General features: G+C 41.4%; 1 protein-coding gene across 2 annotated transcripts in view; it reads left to right on the top strand.

The window, feature by feature from the left end:
* The first annotated feature begins 7,083 nt into the window (after positions 1–7,083).
* The window catches only part of LOC124612570 (uncharacterized protein C6orf132 homolog), a 284,388-nt gene continuing 271,849 nt past the window's right edge, over positions 7,084–19,622 (top strand). Inside the window, exons 1-2 of one of the 2 annotated variants that reach the window (XM_047140855.1) lie at positions 7,084–7,428; positions 12,702–12,704. The gene's annotated coding sequence lies outside the window, so the exon portion shown is untranslated. The remainder of the gene's footprint in view (positions 7,429–12,701; positions 12,705–19,622) is intronic. The other variant, XM_047140854.1, reaches the window with a different exon arrangement.

Raw genomic sequence — 19,622 nt, 5'->3', positions numbered from 1 at the left:
AGAACACATGAAATGATTCTTTTAACCAACCCATCAGGATTTTAGAACATGACGAACAACATATGTGGGAGAGTAGCGATAAAGCTATCTAACAAGTGGTTCAAATGCCTCTGAGCACTATGGGACTTAACTGCTGTGGTCATCAGTCCCCTAGAACTTAGAACTACTTAAACCTAACTAACCTAAGGACAACACACACATCCATGCTCGAGGCAGGATTCGAACCTGCGATCGTAGCGGTCGCTCGGCTCCAGACTGCAGCGCCTAGAACCGCACGGCCACTCCGGCCGGCGATAAAGCTATCTCCTGGTGGCCAAACTTACTCGCGAAAGAGAGTTCATAGCATTTCTTTACAAGATGATTAAGTTACAATTTTTGCTACGAGTACTTCAAATTATTCACAGACATAAAAAAAGTAACTTGCGCTACTTACACAGGTAGGAGGCAGTCCTTCTTCTGAACTAACACAGAATACAACGACAGACCTTGTACAGCTTACACTATCAAGCAGTCGCTTCCAACAACTACCAGAACCTTCAACACTGAGATGCAAATGACAACAAACTCCACTCATCATATTTTCCAACAGGTAGATTTCGCAACCGAGGATGTAAATATTGCAACTATTTTTCGTCAATCAAATCTGCGAAATATATAAACTAAGTAACGAAAGAATACAAAATATTAGCGTTTTCAAGGATTTCGATGGATTCAGGGTAGGGTATCACACGAAAACAGCTCTTTAGACAAAAACTGATTCAATTTTCGAATTAAACACCCGCGACTTAGCAAAGAACACGATTCATATTCGTCGTAACAAAAGTGTTTTTTAGGAATTACAGTTTCCTTGAGATACCTTTGATAATGGCAGAAGCTAAAGAAAGGGATTAAAAATTGTGTCACAGCTGGGACTTGAACCCTGGTTTCTTGTTTACTTGGCTAACAATTCCAGAACGGTTGCGATGGAGTACAGACACCTGCACAGACAAACCTGGTCGAATGCCCTACCGAGTAGTAAGCAGGAAACCGAGGTTCAAGTCCCAGCTGTGGCACCAATTTTAATTCATTTCTTCATCTTCTATCATTATCGAAGGTATGTCAAAAGGAAATGTTAATTCCATCAGATCAGTAGATCACCTACAACTGAGGGACAGGCAGGATCCTCATTAGGTACAAAGCTGGGGTGCTATTCTAGTAGCGGAGAGCATCGGTAGTAATGACGATTTAAGAAGAGCGAAATGGGCTGAAGGCGTGAATTGAAATTTGTCTTCTGGATGGCGATGGATTAGGAAAATTCGTGTAGGTATGATCGTTGTACTGCGGGGGTGGTGTAATGGTTAGCACATCTGCCCAGCAAGGGGAAGATCCTGGTCCAAGTCTCGGTCATGCCACACATTTTTATTCACTTCTTCAGCTGTTTTCATTAGAAATATTACTGTTGACCACTGTGTTAATCAGTTCCTCGTGCTGACGAAACCTGAACAGATAATTTACAAACAAACAAAAACTGCTCAAAGCAAAAACTAGACTATCCACGAGGTGTTCGACGAAGGGTCCTAAGCAGTTTTGGTTCTACGTTAAATCAGTAGACGTATCGAACCCACCGTCCATACACACTGTTACCATAAAGGCAACAAAACAGAGGAAGGTAGAGGAAGGATGAAATGCTAAGGTTCTTTTTCCAAAACGATTTTGCTGAGGAAGACCGTACTACGGTTCCTCCTCTGAGTCATAGCACGAAAATGAAAAGACACATATCGAAATAAAAAGACAAGGGATACAAAATCAGCCGAAATCGCTCAACACAGAGAAAGACCTGACAGGATACCAATTCATTTATACATGGAGTATGTGAAAGACCATGCTCACTTGTAGCAGCAGTATGAATAAGCTCGTTGGATGCGATTATATAAAAAAAGAAGAAGAAGAAGAGGCAGGTCATTCAGTTTTCAAAAAGTGTCGTCCAACGAACGTACCTAACCTAACGCCTATATCGCTGTCTTTGGCAGGTTGTAGAATTTTGGCACGTGTTTTACACTTGCATGTCATATTTCCGGAGACTGAAAATTTCTTCCGTAGTAATCAAAATGGTTTCCGCAAACAACTGTCATGTGAAACACAGATCGCTCTGCTCGTGCATGAGACGCGGAAAGGAGTAAATACCGGCGTCCACGTTGATACCGTGTTCCTTGACTAACAGAAGGCGTATTATAAAGTAGATAGCTATGGTCTACAGTAGAAAAAATGTCCGGGAACCAATAATTCCTGAGACTCGACCGATGTGTACCCTCATTTCCATATGATATGCAAAGCACTTAAGGCAGTGCAGAACGTGATTACCATGCATCCTGACACATCCTTCAGCCCTTCTTCGCAGCGAATCACACCTTCTTTCAAATAAACCTGATTAAAATCGAATCGCGACAGGTACATTGATTACAAACTCACGGAACGTTTGCATGTTGACGATGGGTTGGGCGTACAACAGTGCCTTTAAATGTCATAGCTAGAAATGCAGCGGATCCAGATCCGGTGAACGGGTAGACCATGCCACCGTAGCTTCTCGACCAGTCCACCGTCCACGAAAGGTTGCGGGGTGGTACTGTCACATGATCCGCAGAAAATAGGGTAGTGTCCCATCATGCGTAAACTACAGTCGTCGTCTTTCTGTAACGATAAAGTCTCTCACTAACAGTAGTAATTCGGTGCCCAGAAATTGGCATTTACACCTCTGTTTGGTAAAGTATATGGTCCTATGAGTCTGTCACCGAGAACTCTCGCTTCCAGTCTAAATGCGTCACCTCGTATCATTCCTTGAGTATCTGATTTGCATCTGTCTACATATGCGTATATACTAACCCATCCTATCTACTCTGTAAAAAATTATTTAGTTTTGACCAATACTTGCTCTTGTAGCGGTATGAGACAGTTTTTCGAACTACTTGTACAGCTCCACACTATCACTTAATAAACAAAATGCTAGCGTACTGAACATGAGACAAGCTGTTTGATTGAACTGAAAGTTTCCTACAAAGCAGAACATAGCACGTCATTTTTAGTTGAGCGATACCTTTCAGACGTAAAAATAATGTCGGTTGTCTCTCAAGGCAATGTAATAATGCCGTTACTTTTCACGTTATATGGGAATGACCTATTATCGACCGAAGTTCCACTATGCATTTCGCGGAAGTTCCTATTGTTTATGATGGAAAATTGTAGCGAAACAGAGAAAGACCTACAGAAAATTGACACTTCATGGATCAGCACTCGACCTTCATCATAAACATCATCTAACGTACTGCGTATTAATAGGCATAAAAATCCATTATTGTATGATCACATTACCGCAGAACAGTCATTGGAAGCATTCACATCCATTACTTCTAGCTCTACATCTACAATTCGCAAGTTCCGTTACGGCACGTGGTGGAGTGTACTGTTGGTATTGGTGTCACTTCCCCCGTTTCCTGTTCCCGTAGCGAATGGTTCGCGGAAAGGACGCCTATTAGTATGCCTCTGAGGGGACGCGATTCTAATTTTATTTTCAAAGTCTTTCGTGACGTATGTGTATTTAAGAGGATTTCATATTTTGGCTGGCTCTTCTAGGAACGTACGCTCTTGTAATTTTAACCGTAAACCACACTGTGATGCAGAACGCCTCTCTCTCAGTGTCTCCCACAGAAGTTGGCTGAGCATATCTGTGATGATATTGCACTTACTAAATGACACTGTGACGTAAAGTGCTGCTCTTCTTTGGATTTTCTGTATTTTCTCTATCCATCCTATTAAGGATTGGTATGGATCCCAGACCGCCGGTGAGTATTGAGGAACTGGTTGAGCGAGGGTACTGTAATCTACCTCTTTTGCTAATAGGCGACACATCTTTGACGATTCTTCCAGTGAAATTCATTGTGGCACCGGTGAATAATTTTATGTGGTCATTCCACTTCAAATCGCTCTGTACGAATAATACTAGATATTTTATGAGAGTAGCTCTTTCCAGTGTTCTGCAGCCGGGTATTCTTAGATTAATGAGTGTTTCTGTTCACGTATACGCAATATTTACATCTGTTTACGTTGACGGTTAATAGCCACATCCTGCTCTAAGCTTCGATTGTCTGAAGATTTTCTTGCATTTCGCTACAGTTCTCTAGCGTTGCTTCTCTGTATACAACAGCATCATCCACGGAAACCTCATGGAACTTCTGAAATTATCTATTAAGACGTTATAATTTATACTTATTCCGTAAACGGATAGTCCTACAACAATTCCAAGGGGTACGCCGGTAATTACTTTTAAGTTTGAAGACTTCTTTCCGTTGAGTATGACATGCCATGTTCTGTTTGTTAGAAACTGTTTAATCTAATCACGCAGTTGGTCTGATGTTCCGTACCCCACCAATTTTGTTCATTGGTGGCAGTACGGAAATGTATCAAATGCTTTTCGGAAGTCAAGGAACATGGCATTTAGCTGAGAACCTGTATCTGCTGCTTTATCGGTCTCATGGACGAACAGAGAGATCTTGCTTTCACAGGATTTTGATTCCTGTAGCGGAGACTTCTGATCTCCAGAATTTTTTTCAAAATTCTACAACAGAGTGACGTCAGAGATACAGCAACACCATAGTTCTGTGCGTCTGTTAGACAATCCTTCTTGAAGACATAAATCATCCGCGATTTATTTTTCATACTCTATGTGTGTGTAACTATATTGGTATCCCGCCATGTCCATTGGTCTTCCCTCATCAGAGCGATAACAGTCGTTTCCTTTGCCCGAGGCAGGATTCGAACCTGCAACAGTAGCAGCAGCGCGGTTCCGGACTGAAGGGCCTAGAACCGCTCTGCCACAGCGGCCGGCAGTTATGGATGGCCCTGCATGATTCATGGTGTCAGTTCCCTCCAGCACAGCTTCAGACATTAGTCAAATCCATGTCAAGTCGTATTGCGGCACTTCTGCGTGCTCGATGGGTCCCTACACGATGTTAGGCAGGTGTACCAGTTGTTCTGGCTTTTCAGTGTAAATAGCTGCCTGTGAGACTTTGGGTCCGTTTAAATTTGCTGTGAAGCTCTCTTGGCTTTCGTAGCAGCTTTCTGAAGTGATTGGCAACGAAATATCTCTTAAGCTCTCCCCCCTTTTTGAAATATACCCTAAGCCAAATTGCATTTTTTACCTGTAGAAGAGGATGTAGGAACAATTCGTGTATTGCAACGGGTAGGTCCTGGAGAAAGGAGAACTACTTGCATGAATATCCAGAGCTTTGATGGAAGCCCAGTTCAAAACAAAGAAGGGAAAGTAGAAAGGTGGAATGAGTGTATAAAGGGTCTACACAAGGTCGATGTACCTGAGGACTATATTATGGAAATGGAAGAGGATGTGGATGAGGATGAAATGGGAGATGTGATACTGCGTAAAGAGTTTGACAGAGCACTGAAAGATCTGAGTCGAAACAAGACCCCCGGAGTAGACAACAATCCATTAGAACTACTGACAGCCTTGGGAGAGCCAGTCCTGACAAAACCATCTGGTGAGCAAGATGTATGAGACAGGCGAAATACCGTCAGACTTCAAGAAGAATATAATAATTCCAATCCCAAAGAAAGCAGGTGTTGACAGATGTGAAAATTACCGAACTATCAGTTTAATGAGTCACAGCTGCAAAGTACTAACGCGAATTCTTTACAGACGAATGGAAAAAACTGATAGAAGCCGACCTCGGGGAAGATCAGTTTCGATTCCGTAGAAATGTTGGAACAGGTGAGGCAATACTGACCCTACGACTTATCTTAGGAAATAGATTAAGGAAAGGCAAACCTACATTTGTAGGCTTAGAGAAAGCTTTTGACAATGTTGATTGGAATACACTCTTTCAAATTCTGAAGGTGGCAGGTGTAAAATACTGGGAGCGAAAGGCTATTTACAATTTGTACAGAAAGCAGATGGCAGTCGAGGGACATGAAAGGGAAGCAGTGATTGGGAAGGGAGTGAGACAGGGTTGTAGCCTCTCCCCGATGTTTTTCAATCTGTATATTGAGCAAGCAGTAAAGGAAACCAAAGAAAAATTTGGAGTAGGAATTAAAATCCATGGACAAGAACAAAAAACTTTGAGGTTCGCCGATGACATTGTAATTCTGTCAGAGACAGCAATGGACTTGGAAGAGCAGTTGAACGAAATGGACAGTGTCTTGAAAGAAGGGTATAAGATGAAAATCAACAAAAGCAAAACGAGGATAATGGAATGTAGTCGAATTAAGTCGGGTGATGCTGACGGAATAAGATTAGGAAATGAGACACTTAAAGTAGTAAAGGAGTTTTGCTATTTGGGGAGGAAAATAAGTGATGATGGTCGAAGTAGAGAGGATATAAAATGTAGACTGGCAATGGCAAGGAGATATTTGTTAACATCGAGTACAGATTTAAGTGTCAGGGAATCGTTTCTGAAAGTATTTGTATGTAGTGTAGCCATGTATGGAAGTGAAACATGGACAATAAATAGTTTAGACAAGAAGAGAATAAAAGCTTTCGAAATCTGGTGCTACAGAAGAATGCTGAAGATTAGATGGGTAGATCACATAGCTAATGAGGAGGTATTGAATAGAATTGGGGAGAAGAGGAGCTTGTGGCACAACTTGACGAGAAGAAGAGATCCGTTGGCAGGACATGTTCTGAGACATCGAGGGATCACCAATTTAGTACTGGAGGGCAGCGTGGGGGGTAAAAGTCGCAGAGGGAGACCAAGAGATGAATACACTAAGCAGATTCAGAAGGATGTAGGCTGCAGTAGGTACTGGGAGATGAAGAAGCTTGCACAGGATAGAGTAGCATGGAGAGCTGCATCATACCAGTCTCAGGACTGAAGACCACAACAACAACAGGTCTTGGTATGCACGTCGTAATCACGCCAGAGAGAATCGGTGTTCGAGTCGACTCTCATCTTCCTCGCGTCGTATCGCACTTGAAACTCGTGGAGTGGCCGGGAGCGCTCCCCGGACCCGGCGGGCTCTAGTTCGCGGCCGCGCCGCCGGTGTCGCCCGGACCCAGGCAGCGAGCGGCCACGGACGCGAGACTCCGCGGCAGACGGCCGCCGCTGCCAGCTGCGCGCAGTCAGTGCTCGGTTGGCGCTGTGGTCGCGCGGGCGCGCTCCGAACCACGCCGAGTGCCTCTCCTCGAGAGTCCGGCCGCGCTCCCTTCCGATCCCCCTGGGCCCTCCCCGACTCCCTCCACCCGAAGAACGCGCAGTGTGTCCGTCTCCTACGTCCCGACTCCTCCGTGTTCGTGTGCTTCTCTCGTGTGTTACTGCAACAATAGTGTGTCTGCGAAACGACGCGGCAGCGACCGACTTCGGAAACCCGACTCTGCCGCGATTTTCGAACGACATCACAGTGTTGTCGCTGTCTTCCGAAGACAACGTCGGCCGTTGGAAACGTAAGGTATGCTCTCACTTACGGACATCTCGAAGTGAAAATTACTGTAAATACTTCATCAGAATGTACTTCTTTCTTTGGCTCAGGGCAAGGAATAGGGCAGTAATGAATGACAGCCTGTTTCGCAGCTTCTGTGTAACTAGATGACCAGATCATCGTACCCTAGTGTCCCAAGCTATTGACATCACAATTTAATCGAAATTTTTAGGTACGTTCGTATGAAGAGATTTTGCAATAAATAAAAGTCTAGATAAAGTTTCTATTAATCATTAATGCCGGTTTCATCCGAATTAGCGCATCTTCGAATTTAACGTTACGTTGCAGGACTGTTGCTACCGCCGGCGTCAGCTGATGTTTGGCCACTTGTAGCAACCATCATCAGCTGGCGACTATCTTAGCAACAATCCTGTATTTTAGCGTTAAGCCTAAAAATGGTCTAATTCCTCCGAAACAGTTAATAACATTTAATGAAAACTTGTTTTAGGCTGTTGACAAAATTTTACCTTTTGTGGATCTTCCTCCGCATTCTATAGCTGTTATATGGGACGGTAAACACAATAAAGCACGTCATGTGAGTAAAAATCAGCTCTGGATTCTTTATAAACAAATACTCGAGCAGATTTCACGTCTGTGGAAACAATGTTAATAAGTGACAAGGAGCATCGGTTGTCAGAATCCTGTTTGTCATGTATGAATGCAGAATGAGAGTGGTGATAAACAACACTTGCAAGGAAATATACTTGTGTGAATAGCTCTCTGTGGGGTAGCGACATTGAGAAAATTGTAAAGATTACCTCGATGCTTTTTGACAGGAACAAGCAAACGATGGAAACATTAATATATGCTCTAACATAAATCTAGAAACTTTGGGCTTAACGCCACACTCAGAACAGACAGACTGCAGGGGAAGATTTGGTTGCTGCTGTAGGAACATTAATTACTTTTTTTTAAGTGTCAACAATATAAGTACAAAATGGACTCATCTGCTCCTTCGTAGGACAGCTGATGGAAGCAAACAGATTTTCGTACAGCAGCACAATTTTTCTAGTTTTAAAATGAGGGTACAAAGTCATACAATTCGAGCTATAGTTATTCTAAAATAATGACGGCACGCAGCTAATTTTTTAAAAATTTTAATCAAATTTTTTGTTTAGAATTTAAGTACGTGATCTACTCATCTGTAATGTCATAGGACAGCTGATGGAAACCACAAGTTTTTAGTTCAACAGCATTATTTTCTGCCCTCATAATGAGCGTACACAGTCGCGTAAGTGCAGCAATAATTTTTCTGAAATTTTTATTTATTTATGAACTGTTCTGAATTTAAATGCATAATCGACTCACCTACTCTTTCATAGGACAGCTGATCGAGGCCAACGAATATTCGTAGAGCAGCAAAATTTTTCCAGTCTAGCAGTGAGCGTTCACATTCATGTAATTCGGGCTGTAGTGTTTCTGAAATAATGATGTAGTACACTGGCTTCTAACTCTGCAGGAAGTACATTAAACCGAAAAAAAACTCGCTTGTCGAAGAGGAACGTGACTTCCGGTCACAGATGTTCGGCTGGGCCCCAGACTCATTCTCGCCTCAGAGCTAGATGCATTCGCAGTGCGTCACCATAGCATTAAAGTCAGCATGCCCTCTCCCGATAGGTGGATGCTGTTTAATTGAGGCGGTAGGAGATGCGTCATTAGGAGCCGCCTAGCCTTGGTAATGAACTTTTGATGAGGAAATGCTACCTTGCACGGTCTTTCGTTAGCGCAGAGCAAAGACCAGCTGGACACCGCAGCACTCCACACACGGTAGTTCCGAATGTTCCCAGCGACCAAGCGGCCAACGGCACGCAGCCTTGCAGTAACGAACTGCTCATTACGTAACGTAATATCGTTTTAATGCGGTGCTTCCCGCCTCGCCGGGCAGGCAAGTCGCGGACTGTCGAAAACTACAGACGGCCTCTGCAATTGGGACGACTAATGACCGCACGTTATTTCTGGTCACATGCTAGTGCTTTCCTTCTCTGACGGGACTCGTGCAAACTCCAACTTGGGATGGTAGCGACCTGCAGAGAATGAGTAGGTCAAGCCCCATCGATTTCATTCCATTATAATGAGCTATTGATTTCGAGAGGCATTGCTCCTTGGATAATGGATTACAGAATCTGAACTTCCGCTCTTCTCGGGTTTTGTTGTTGAAACAAATGTTCCAACAACAGCTGAGCATCTCATTGTATCTGACCAGGGGGTTAAACCTGTAATTTGGGTATGTGAATCACAAATGATATTGTCGAAAATCTGCTACTGTGCAATTATGGATTCAGCGGAAGGAAGTTACGGTGCCCGAAGCTTTCTTTCGGAAATTCATTGCATTTCTCGCCTAGGGAACAACATACACGTAGATTATTCATAGCCAAAGTTTTGTTGTGAAATGCGTTGACTGGCACATGGTCTTATATTCAATATGATTTCATTCAGTATTACTTTGCAATTGACTTTCTGATATTCATTTCGAAATATGTGGTACATTGTGTAGTTTGTTAGTGCACAGTAGTCAAGTACTTGCACCAGGACGGCTGTGTTGAAATGTGGTTATTTTCGTCATATATTCACCTCATACTGTTGGTAACAGCTTTACTAACGGAAAATTTTAAAAGGCTGGTGATATACTGATGTAGCTTTGTGAAAAGATGTCGTTCAAGAAAGTTTTGTAAATGGACTGATGGACTATTTTTCTTAGATTAGCAGCAAAAAATTATACATTTTTTTGTAATCAGAACGACATTTAGTTATTAGCTGCTAATATTCGCAGACATATAAGTCGCCTATTTGATGTAAGTTGGAATACATTCCTGTGAATCTCCAAGAACAGAGCTGAGAAAAGAATTCATGCAATAATTTTTTTTCGAATCGAGGTTAAGAATTCTTTGTCATCAAAGTGCAAAGTGCGCCACTAGACAAGATACTTCATTTTATTTTTTTTCGTACCCTGTCTAATATTAAAATCACCTTAGTTATCTTTCACAGTTTTAGTAATTACAGACTGTCGCTTATTAGGGAGAATTTTGTTACCAACTTTAGCATGTTCTCTAATTTCCTGCTACACTCACCCAGCTCTTTCCTAATACAAAAAATACTATTACTACCTGTAAAACTTTGGAAACAGTTCTTTCATTTCAGCGATGTTGAATAAGAAGTGCTTCGTGAATTCTTACCTAAATTTTCGTTCACTAAGGTTCGGTGTACATGCTACGCCTCTTAATTGAGAAACTTTCCATAAAGCGTAATCGTTGACTATAACTGATATGTTCATATTTTTAACCAGTTAACCAGTATTTTTATTTCCTCTTTTAGAAGATCAGGTATTTTTATTGCTCCAATTAATCTTTGGTGCAATATTTTTAATTTCCTTACTGACCGTGTTGGAAACTCATCAAAATTATCCAGCCACTAATAACATCAGTATATTGTATTCGGTATCATGATAATATCACTATAAATCTAAGAAAGTAGCCTCAAAATGAAAATAATGAAACGTAAAAAAGCATTTTTCTTCTCTTGTTTAAAAAGAAAGCATTTTTACAATTACTCGTCTTTAACAACTTCCTTCGTAGTGGTTGAAAGCTCTTTTGTACTTCTTTGTTTTTCATTATCGAAGATTAGGAGTCTAGAGCTTTTTTCCCCCTGAAATACTAGATATCGATGATTCATTAAACATGAATATGCAACCGCATTCCAGCTTCTAGAAACTGTGCGTTGGAAAAAAAATTGGAAATCATTACAGGGTAGCAAAGTGACATATATTAGTAAAAATGGAATAAGGAATAGTGGAAGTTCTGTTTTCAGTAAAAACTCAAGAATAACAGTTTGTTTTCACGTGTCTCCAGTCTTTCAGCATCGTCTGTTTTTGGTCGATTCGAAGACGTCCATAATTCCGTCAAAGTCCGCAGACAGCAAGGATGAGTCTGCAGCTTACAGAACCATCGCCTCGCACTCTCTCACTGGGTAAACTCCCTGAAGAAACGTGGGCGCCGGCCAAGACTAATACACGGCTTGCAATTATTGAGTCTGTCCATCCCGTACTGTTTGTTCCTCCACGTCCCAGGGTGTGTTTTCGCTGCGTCGCAGTATTTCGCCTCTATTTCCGCCCGCACTGTACAAACAAATTTCCCTTATATCCCTCCACGCTGTGACTCGTGAGATCGATAAGAGGGAAGAATGCCTCAGCAAGGGCTTTCAGATTGACCTACTCCATTGTCGTCGTTGGCAGTACGTCTGCGAATTCATAAAGGTCTGACCTCATTTCGGACAGATTTTCCTTTAGTAACATTGCCAATGGGATGGAGGTAAATTTCGCTGTCGAACATTACCCATCAGTGTTATAATAACAGCAAGAAAACAGTCTAACCGTTTTCAGCGAAATCGTCAGTTTCACAATTCACATTCGCAGCAGCTAAGTAACAAAAACATCCATGGTTAATTAGAAACATAAACGTACCGCTACTTCAAGTAAACAAGTAACAAACTGGTAACAAGTGAATGTGATACAATAGCACGTGATACGTTGATAGTTTCTGCAAATAGACCGAGAAACTTTGGTAGCTCATTCTAACAAACGTCGTTCCTTGATACGCATCAAAGCTTCAGTATAACAACGGACGAAGTATAGTTTCATGTTACAGGTTACGTTACATATTTCCAGAGAGTTCCGAACGAAAGGTTACAGCGTTCTGAGTGACAGTGGAGGAAACTGTAGAAACCAAAATTCCATATTGAGGCTTACACCATCGATACTAGTTCTTAGATCTCAACCTCTAATGGTTAACAAGAATTTCATGCAGTAAATATACCTACCTGCTGTTTGAAGCTGAGTCGAACTCTGTAAGCCTGTAGGTTTGAACCTGTTTAATAAGAAATTCATGCAGTAAATATCCCTGTTTTCTGTCTGTCTAATAAACATACAAATTAGTGAACTGTAACTGATGCAGTTTGCCATAGGTACATTTGTAAGTGTTTCAGTTTTGTTCGTGACATTGAGATATACGGTAATAAAATTTGATCACAAAATGCACGCGTACTCGGCCAATGTCACTTTCTAACCCACCTTTAGTTTTTGGGAGTCAGGCTGTCCTCTGACACAATTAATGAACTTTCGGCGGCTTGCTCTGCAGATTCCGGAGCTATCGACTGATAACTTTGACTTCTGTTGCTTCCAACGATATCTCCCGCAGTAGTAGACGAAAGGGGAAAAAAATTTCGAAATCCAGTTCAGATGTGTTTCAAAGGGAGTCAGTAGTAAAATGGACAATTTTTCCATAGAGGAGATGCAAATGAAGTATGCTTTTTATTCCTCATTATCTCTAGATACTTGGGAGGAGGCCTTTTCAGAAATCCGTTATAAATGCTAAGTATTTGCAGGTCTTCTTTTTCACTAAGGAGCACTGCACAACCTTACATATCAATATGTTTGTGGTTATCAAAATGTTTGCTTTGCTGTAGACATCGTTATATCCTCAAGAGTGTTGACTCACAAGTGGCCTTATGTGCAATAAGTGTTCATTCAATTTTACTTTACACCACATAGCGTACGTGTGGCTTCGCTTATTTGCGTTCTCAAGTAAGTGACCAGCTGTCAGGTTTTTAGTGCACAGTAGGTTAGTCAAATGAAATGCATGCATTAAGAGGGCTCTATTAAAATGTGGTTACTTTCTGTATTTTTTACGCCTGACTGTTGATAATAGATTTACTCGCAAAAGATTTCAAACTATAGGTAAAATATTGATCTAGATATATAAGTCTGCGAAAATATGTCATTTAGGAAAGTCTTGCAAATGAATCGCCTGACAGCAGACAGTAGAGTTCTTGTTAACTTGGCACCAAAAAAATTGTGCATTCTCTTGGCAACTGGATTGCCGTTGACTTATGAGCTATTGATATTTGCTTTGAGAATACGTTTGTTGCAAAGAGTACAAGAATAAAATTTTTTGGTGGCAACATGGTAAAGGAAGTTTCCCCAGTAAGTCTCGGAAAATTGTGTACAAATTTCCTACACAAATCATGTACGGGAGAAATTTTGAACTACAAATCTGAATTCAAAGTGATAATATGATGAAAGTGGCCAAAAAACGAGACAGTAATGGAACTTTATTGCCTATGTAACCATGCATTAAATGTATCTCAGCAGTTCTAAAAATCTTTTATTTGTATACTGGTGTTAAAATTTTTAAATAATTTTTACCAAACGACATTGATAACCACTGTCATACCCGTGTTTACAGATCTGAAGAGAAATTTGGTTTTGTTCGTTGCTTATAGCTGTAAGTTAAAACATAGGATTCATGTTCCCAAAGATTTCGTAAATTGAGATGAAACGTAGCTTAAAGGAAAATTCTGATTTCTGTGTTCGCCAACGATGCATAATTAGAGCTGTACAGACGCAGGAAGAGATGCATATGTCGAATACCAAAATCACATAAATCCATTCCAAAGTATTTTTCTCTGTTCATACAACTAATACATTTTAAATTCACATTTTCGGTACACATAAATAACCGTTTCACGAAAGTCAAACAAGTGCCTGATAATTCTCCGAACCCCTATGCCGTAGGCTTGTCAATGTTTGAAGCTGGTTTAGATAAAATATGGATTGGAATTCTAGAAATTACTGACTCAAAGCGAAGTGAAACCGTCGGTACGTAATGAGAGTGGCCGGTTTTCCCGACATTAAAATCGTTATTTTCTGTTACTGAGCCGATTACTCTTACTTAATATTAATTACAGTTAATTGTGAAATCTTCAGCCTTCTGACAGATTTTTCGATTAGTCGTTATTATTTCCAGTAGCAATGCACATTTGCTCTTCACAAATTATGGTAAGTGCTGTACAGGTGGAATATGAACGATAGGAAATAAATAATTTTTGTAACTAGTTGCTTCATCGAGTACCTAATGGTTGGATGACTGTCAGTAATGCGTGTCAGCTTGTCCCCTTATTCAGGATGCGCAGCGCAGTTTAACTAGTTTATTACATAATTTGTATTTTTTATTTATTTGTGTGTGTTAAAAGCTATATACACAGCAAACGTGACTTGTGTGGTGGAGTACGATCACCGAGCTGGAAGTTACAGTCCCTTTCAAATAAGTGTATAGTTAAAAATGGAAGCTGCTAATATTCTACTGCACTTTTTCATAGGAGATCAAGTGCATTTCAGGAAATCCAGAATTTATTCCTTCAAAAAATTTCAAAGTAATTTAATAGGTATTTGATGATTTAGATTCTCACGATGTGTTTCAAACTGAGTGCCAATAACTTTTGTTTAAGGAGTATGGGGCAGCATACTGAATGTTCTCTAGGCACTCTCTTCCCCTCCCCCCCCCCCCCCCCCCCCCGCCCTCTCCTTCCAACAAACACAAGCAACGGCCTTTTAAGTTACTTATCCTCCAGTGAAATACTAAAAATCCCATTGAAAGATGAGTGCAGGAGGTCTTACGTTTATAGGTGCCTACATTATCGTACAATGAACTTCACCCTAAAGGTACCCTGAACCGCAGCACGACGGAGTCTAACGACTTGATGCTTTTACACTTGTCTTCTCCCTCGCTATCCTTTTGATTCATTCGGAGAGCTGATGAGTTGGTCGCTGTTAAACACAAAGACAGTGGACGGTATAAAGAACACGTGACTAACGAATGAGATCCCTTAAAGAAGAAGAAACCCGAGACCTTAAACTGACGGAAGACAAAATCAAAATAAGCAATATTTAAAGATTCCACTTAACAGTAACAAAATAACTTTGTCGTATGATGACTTTAAGTGTTTCATCACAATTATTTCGCAGCCCAACGCTTACAGTGTGGAGGAAAGCGTACACCTTCAACTGATAGCGAAAATTTCACTTATTGTTAGTTCTTACCAACATTTTTCTTCGGTACAAAGGGCATCAGAACACCATTTTTACCGTTCCAGCGTTATTTAGGTACATCAGACTACCACTTACACGAAATTTCACCATCGCTGGAGGAACTACTGCTGGTAAATTATGACCATTTGAAAACGGCTGAAGGACGGAAAATGGACTTGCCGAAATTTTTATGCCAATGGTGCTGCTAATGAATAAGAGTTTTCAGTTGCATTCACTGTGACATGTGGCATTCCATCGATATGAGTCATCTCAGAGTTGCTCCACATTAATAAGACAAAGTGCAGGAACCGAACTAACGGTCCATGTCTTACGTATTCATCAGTAAACCACTTAACAGCACTGCAGGAACGAATCTAGTAAATGGAAAGTACGGAAGCATTTATTGTTTGTGTTGACTTGAGAACCAATCACTTTAAATAATAAAAAAAACTGTTTGAAGCTATAACAACCTTTCACACGAGTCAGTAATGTGACTTTACACAATGAACCTTTACTTCTGCTTTTCTCAGGTCAGCGAATGTTCGGTCAGACAGAAGATTCGTTCAAATGTTCAAATGTGCGTGAAATCTTATGGGACTTAAATGCTAAGGTCATCAGTCCCTATGCTTGCACACTACTTAACCTAAATTAACGTAAGGACAAACACACACACCCATGCCCGAGGGAGGACTCGAAAAGATTCGTGCCTGCAGTTACGCCTAATTGGAGACTTAAATGAGAAGCCAGTAAATCAGGTGAAATATAAAAGAAGTTCCATATTCTGACACATAATATTAGTTACGTGCTGGAGGTCATGTTACGAAGTCTTACAAAGCACATTACTATGTCAGTGGCGTCAAATATTTTACTTTTCTTAACTCACTAGGCTGGGTATTAAATTTTTGTTATAATTTGTCATGACTTTACTTTTCCTTTTCTTGCGACTCATCTGTTGTGCAATTATCGAATAATGGAGAGCATGTTATTATTGTAAATATGGCGTTACTTGAAGTACAGCCATCTACCTCTACATCTACATAGATGCTCCGCAAGCCACCGTACGCTAAGTGGCAGAGGGTACGCCGCATCACTACTTGTCATTTCCCCGCCTGCTCCACTCGCAAATAGAGCGAGGGAAAGAAACTGTCTTTTAACTTATCTTCGTGGTCCTTACGCGCGATGTATGTAGGTGGCAGTAGAATCGTTTGGCAATGAGCTTCAGGTGCCGGTTCTCCAAATTTTCTCAATAGTGTTTCTGGAAAACAACGTCGCCTTCCCTCCAAGGAATTCCCATTTGAGTTCCCGAAGCATTTTCGTAACGCTTACGCGTTGTTCGAACCTACCGCTAACAAATCTATCAGCCCGCTTCTGAAATGCTCCGATGTCTACCTTCAATCCGACTTGGTACGGATCCTAAACAATTCAGCAGTACTCAAGAGTAGGTCGCACCACCGTCCTACGTGCGGTCTTCTTTACAGTTGAACCACTCTTCCCTGAAGTTATCCCAATAAACCACACATCACACCAACTAGAAATTTTGTCTAAATGATCTTATATCTCCCTGACGTCACTCAACTTCGACACCTTACCGTACACCGCGGCATCATCAGAAAATAATCGCAGATTGCTGCCCACCATGTCAGCCAAATCATTTCGGTGTATATAGAGCAAAAGCGGAGCTATCACACTTCGCTGGGGCACTCATGCCGTCGAGGACAGCGTACTGGATTCTATTACTTAAAAAGTCGTCGAGACACTCATATCTGTGAACTTATTCCACATGCTGGAACCTTCGTTAACAGCCTGCAGTGCGGCACCGTTTCAAATGTTTCCCGCAAATCTGGAAATAAGAAATCTGCCTGTTGTCCTTCATCCATAGTTCTCAGTGTATTATGTGAGAAAAGGGCAAGCTGAGTTTCACACAAGCGATGCTTCCTAAAACCATGCTGATTTGTGGACGTAAGCTTCCCAGTCTGAAGAAAGTTTGTTATAATCGAACTCAGAATATGTTCAAGGATTCTGCAGCAAACAGAAGTTAGAGATATTGATATGTAATTTTGCGGGTCCGTTCTTGTAACTTTCTTATATACTGGAGTCACCTGGGCTTTTTTCGAGCTCCTTGGGACTTTTGATAGGCGAGAGAATCACAATAAATGCCATTGAGTACTTTTTGTAAAATCGAGCTTGGATTCTATCCGGTTCTGGTCATTTACTTGTCTTCAAATCTTTCAGTTGTTTCTCGACACCAGGTATGCCTATTTCTATGTCGTCCATCCGGTAGTTTGTCCGATAGTGAAATGACAGTATGTTTGTACAATTCTCTGTGTGAACGATTTCTTGCACTTGAAATTTTAAACGTCAGCTTTCGCTTTTCTATCTTAGACTGCCACACCAGGCTGGTTAACAAGGGACGGAAAGGAAGCCTTAGACTCGCTTAGCGATTTTACATACGATCAGGATTTTCTCATGGTCTCTGCCAGATCTTTTGTTAAAGTGTGAGGATGGTAGTTTTTGTATCCTTCGCGCATAGATTTTTTCACGGACGCAGGAATCTCTACTAACCTTCGCTTGTCGTCATTTGTGCGCCCCCTTTTGAGGCCTGAGTGCAACAGCCTCTGCTTCCTCACCATTCTCCGAATTTCGTTATTAAACTATGGTGGGTCTTTTCTATCCTTCACCCACTTACTAGGCACGTAACTCTGCAGACCACAATTGATTTTGACACGAGTACTGCAAAATATGTGGTTGCTGATTCAATTCTTCCTCAGTGACTTCATGATACAACTACAGTTCAATGATATTGAGTCAACCAGCCCAGATAACAATAGTTTCACCGCAACGCAATCGCACTGACAGCTTCTTAATTTCCATGACCCTGATCTCCAGGAAAATATGATATTATAGTTCTAGTGGTACTGACGTATAGCGTTTTCGTGTGGTTTTAAATATTTAGAGCAAAACGCCAGGGCCAGTAACTTGAGTTGAGGTAAAATATTTTTTTTTATCCAGCGGATCATCGCTAGGAAGTGAATATTTTATCAGTATTGGGAATAAGGCAGGATAAAACAATTAGTCATAGACGTCTGGAAGTAATTGCCGTGCAACCATGGACAGTTATTTTAATAGGTCGAGGATAATCACAACGGCCCCATCGGGATTAGAAACGGGCTGCTGGTTAACGTTAACGTCCATTCCAGTGGCTCTGTCACAGAGTGAACTCCCTTGACAACCACGTAATCTTCCAGAGGTTACTGTAATCTTCTAGAGGATTTGCGCGGTGCTCTCGTGATTCTCGAGAACTGTGCTGCATCTCAACGTAATGAGCCGCTAAAAACTAACCTGAAATACAGACAGACACGTAGAAAAATGGGGTTTCCCGATTTTTCGTTTAACTCTCAGGAGGACATTGATACTCGGGCCTTTGCTGTTTAAAGTTTATAAGTTCCAGATTCGTGTAGAAGATAGCTCCTTTATCACTAAAAGATTTTAGTGTGTGTTTGGTAAAAATTAAATCGCAAGTAATGTTCCACTTTGGAACGGTAAAAATGGTGTTCTGGTGCACGATAGTGGTAAAAGCGGGTGATGAAGATAATTTAGGAATGTGCTCAACACAAAAGTCTATAAACCAGAAGAAACATATGCGCAGACTGAACACACTCTACAATCCATTTTGGAACATCTAAGTATAGCACCGTAACTGTCCGCTGTCCGTCTCCCGACGTGAAAATCGAGGTGCAACGGGAAGGTTTAATCAGTAGTCAGTTTCGAATCGGATTCAATCCTTCTGAATTCGATTCAATAACTGAGTTGTTGACAGAATTATCTGCTTTTTAGGGGGACGAAGAACTTCATCAAAACGAAGCAATTAATCGGAAGCATATCAGTTAACTGTTGGGGAAAAATGTAACTAAATCGAACTTCGCTCAGTAGGTCGGTCAGGAATTACTGCCGGCGTCCTATTGGCATCCGCTCGTGACAAGATGGCTCTGAGCACTATGGGACTCAACATCTTAGGTCATAAGCCCCGTAGAACTTAGAACTACTTAAACCTAACTAACCTAAGGACATCACACACACCCATGCCCGAGGCAGGATTCGAACCTGCGACCGTAGCAGTCCCGCGGTTCCGGACTGCAGCGCCAGAACCGCACGGCCACCGCGGCCGGCCTCGTGACAAGTCTCTGACAAATGAAAGCTATTTTCTGAGAGAGTACTTGAAATTTCGTTCGTGCCTCAAAAGGAGCTTCCTTGATTTTTTTCAGAGTACATTGCGTCTTTTCCATAGTATTGTCCAAGCTATGCTGTA

Source organism: Schistocerca americana, chromosome 4, assembly GCF_021461395.2.
Source record: "Schistocerca americana isolate TAMUIC-IGC-003095 chromosome 4, iqSchAmer2.1, whole genome shotgun sequence".
Classification (NCBI taxonomy): Eukaryota; Metazoa; Arthropoda; class Insecta; order Orthoptera; family Acrididae; genus Schistocerca; species Schistocerca americana.
Note: the sequence above shows the minus strand (reverse complement) of the source record. Positions and strands in the feature narration are given on the sequence as shown.